Source organism: Orycteropus afer, unplaced genomic scaffold (genome assembly GCF_000298275.1).
Source record: "Orycteropus afer afer isolate SDZICR_OR568_19922 unplaced genomic scaffold, OryAfe1.0 scaffold00232, whole genome shotgun sequence".
Classification (NCBI taxonomy): domain Eukaryota; kingdom Metazoa; phylum Chordata; class Mammalia; order Tubulidentata; family Orycteropodidae; genus Orycteropus; species Orycteropus afer.
In genome coordinates, this window is record NW_006921819.1 from 2,248,066 (window position 1) to 2,251,840 (window position 3,775).

Below are 3,775 nucleotides of genomic sequence, written 5' to 3' on the forward strand. Positions count from 1 at the left end.
TGTTTTATTTGAGGTTACCTGTTGTTTCCTAAACATTTTGAGGTTGTCTTTAACTGTTGATTATGTGTTGATTTGTTTTGTCTTGGTTTTATAGTTTAATATTTTGAAAAGGTGAGGCTGGTGTGTTTTATTTTATTATTAATTCAGTTATGCTGGGTCTCTCTGCAGATTTCTTTGTGGTGTTGGAATCACTGTGTGGAATGTGGATATGGGTTTCTGTTTGTCGTAAAGAGGGTTTAGAGTTTGAACGGGAGGTTTTATGTAGGCTGAATGTTGTTTCTTCTATTGGATGAGTGAAATTATTGGCGGAGGAGGTGCAAGCAGAAAAAGGAAAACTTGCTGTTGCTATGGGCAGTTTTTAGGGCTTTGGGCGGGCTGCTACTGATGATGGTCGTACTGTTATTTAAAGGCAGGCGACTCAATATCAGGAAAGACTCAGGTTGTTAGGGGGTCACCACTCTCCACCAGGCTCAGACACATGCATAAACCCCACTCCTGAGGCCCCTTGGCACCAAAACACTGACCCAAGGTAACTTCCCGGCTCTGGGATTGTCCGTGAGTGCTTCTCTCTCCAGCCCCGCCTGCCTGCGGCGCCGGCCCCACCCTCCCTGGCTGCTATGGGTTCAGGAGTTTGTCTTTAAGTCTGTCCACTGCTCTGCTATCAGCTGCAGATGCTTCTTTCTCCAGCCCTGCCTTCCTGTGGTGCAGGCCCAACCCGCCCTGACTGCGATCTGCTTGGGAGTTTGTCTTTAAGTCCACCCACTGCTCTGCTATGGGCAGCAGGTGCTTCTCTCTCCAACTCCACCTGCCTGCGGCTCTGGCCCAACCTGCCCTGACAGCCATCGCTCAGGAGTTTTTCTTTAGGTCCACCCACCTGTGGCACCAAAGATGTGCTTGGTTTTAGCTGCGCTGGAGTTGGCAGAGTGCCTGTTAGTAATCTGTGGTCTCAATATTAGTGAAGAAGTTTAGTGTAGACCTCTCAGGGCCACCAAGTTGACCCAAGCCTATTCAGTGGCCCACTGAGGGGGGAGCTAGTCCACCTTCCTGGAGCACCAGTGGGCTCTCTGCTTGGGTTTCACTGGTTCTGGATGTGTCTGCTTGCACCTAGCCGACCCAAGTTACCAATAAAATCAGGTGCTGAAAGTAGATCCTTGTGGAGATCGCTGGTATGCTGGTGTGGAGTGCCTTCTGCCTTGGCCCAGGGAGGTCTCAGATGGCGGGTCTTGCCTGCCAGTCGCTCCCCCAGGGAAGTCCCTAATGGCCTTTCTTGGCTGCCTGTCTATGTTGCACAAGGTAGATCTTCTTTAGTTCCTTCCCCTGTACCTTTCTTCCAATTCAACTCCTCTGAATTTGGTGCACTCTGACTGAGTGAGCTGTTCAGAGCACCAAAATCCCTAATTCAAACTGCTGTATCTAGTTTTTTAAGCACTAAGATGCTAGAGGGAAATAGCATGGTGATTACTGACGAGACTCCACCTTGAATCCATGAATATTACATTTAACAACTTGTATTTAAAACATTCCAGGGTAACTTGGTACTAATTTAAATTCAAGAAATTCTATATCCATGCCATTCCTCTCCCCCTCTTTTGCTGTTATCATTAATTACATCTTTATATTTCTTGGTGGTGTAGTGCCTAAGGCATTTGACGGCTAACCAGAAGGCTGGAAGTTCAAACCCACCAGCCACTTCATGGAAGACTGGGCAATCTACTTCCGTAGAGATACCATCTTGGAAACCCAAGGAGGGGTCACAATGAGTTGGAAACAACTCTTAAGGCAGTAATTTTTGTTTTTTTTTTGTTAAATAAATATGTCCTTCATTTATGTATATATTTGTTATTAAAAACATAAAGGACAAAATATTTAGAATTATCAAGCATGATTATGCTGTTACTAGCCCTTATATTTGTCCATGCATTTCCCTTTATTAGGGATATTTTTATGTGTAGCTTTGAATTACTTTCTAGTGTTTTTTTCTCTCATCTACAGAACTTCCATTAGTATTTTTTGTAGAGCCAGTCTGGTGAGCCCCTTTTGGGTCTGAATGTTGTCCTCTGGTTTTTCCTGAGGCTTCATTTACTGCTTTTATTTGAGCTGGCATTCTGGGAAAGTGTAAGCAGACTTTCCTCCATTTCAGGAGGAAGAGGAGCTGGTACTCTCCTGAAGGACCTCTGAGAGATGTGTGTTGTTAGTTTCAGAGTCCCAGTGACACTGTGGTGGTTGTGGGAACAGTCCCCACTTCAGTGAGCCACCTCTTGACTCCACTGTAAGGAACCTTTTGTAAGAGTTTGTATCAGTCCAGCAGCTGACAGTTATGGGTTGGTGGATGGTTTGTCACACTTTGCATAAACATCTGGGTAAGTCTGCCTTATTGCTATCAGAGCTCCTCTGTAGTATGTTGGCTGTGGGTGTAGCCTCCATTCGATATGCCTGCTTCCTAGCACACAGCAGCCTTACTCAGTAGTCCAACTCAGTGCCAATTGGAGTAGACAGAGCCAGATTGATCCCCAGGGAAGTGTGTTCTGTTGGTTTCAGAGATGTCAGCTATGGGATGCCCAGAGAGGCAGGTAGAGTGTTGACTATGGGAGCAGACTCCAATTTGGGGACCTTGTGTACCAATTTGCAATAGCGTGGCTATCATTAATTTCTAGGTATGGGAGGGGGCGTCATGTTCTGGACAGGTCCCCATAGAGGTCTGCCTTGTTATCAGAGCCCTCCCCACTCCACCACAGTATGTTGGCTGTGACTGCAGCCTCCACTCAACTCCTGCTTCCTAGAACACAGCAGCCTCAGTTAGCAGTCCTCAGTACCAACTAGCAGTGGGAGCAAATTAACCCTAATTAACCTCCAGGAGGTTTATCCTGTTGTTTCCAGAGGCCAGTACTATGGGGTGTGCAGGGAGGCAGGTAGAGTGCTGACTGTAGAAGTAGATTCCACTGCAGGAGCCCTTCTGTAACAATTCACAGCCGCCTTGCAGGGGACAATGGGTGGGAGAGGGGTTGTCATTTTCTGAATGGACCCACAGGGAGGTGTGCCTTATTGCTATCAGAGCCCCCTTGTATGTTGGCTGTGGATATATCCTCCCTAAAGGTGTCTGCTTCTTAGAACACACCAGCCTCAGTTAGCAGTCTTCAGTACCTAGTGAAAGATAAAGCAGACAGATCTGTAATTACTCCCTGGGAGGTCTGTCCTGTTGGTTTCAGAAGCCTGAGCTACTGAGCTACAGGGTGTGCAGGGAGGCCTGTGTTTACTATGGGAGCAGATTTCACTGCACAGACCTTCTGTAGCAATTGGTAGTAGGCTTGCAGCCAACAGTGTCCAGGAAGAGGAGGTGCTGGTACACTCTAAATGGACACCGGAGGAGGTCTGCCTTGTTGCTATCAAAGCCTCCCTCCTGACTTGGTAGTACGTTGGCTGTGGTTATAGCCTCCATTGTGTGTGGGCACTCCAAAAGCTGCAATACTTGGAACGTCTAAAAGAACTTACACAAGGTCTGAATCCTACTCCATCTTGTCCTAGGCTCTGTTTTTGTTTCTCAGAAGGTGACTTATAACTGGTGATAGGTAAACAGGGGAGGGATAGTTTGCCCTCAGGAAGAATGTGGTTGAAAACAGATTACTAGCATGCAGAAAAGTGCTTACACAAGAAATTTGCCTGGGCCTTCTTACACAAAGAACTTGCCTTGGCATCTCCTTAGTAATTTACCAAAAATAGCCCATCAGAACTTACTTTAGCTAGTGTCTTAGGCTGGGTTCTCTAGAGAAGCAAAATA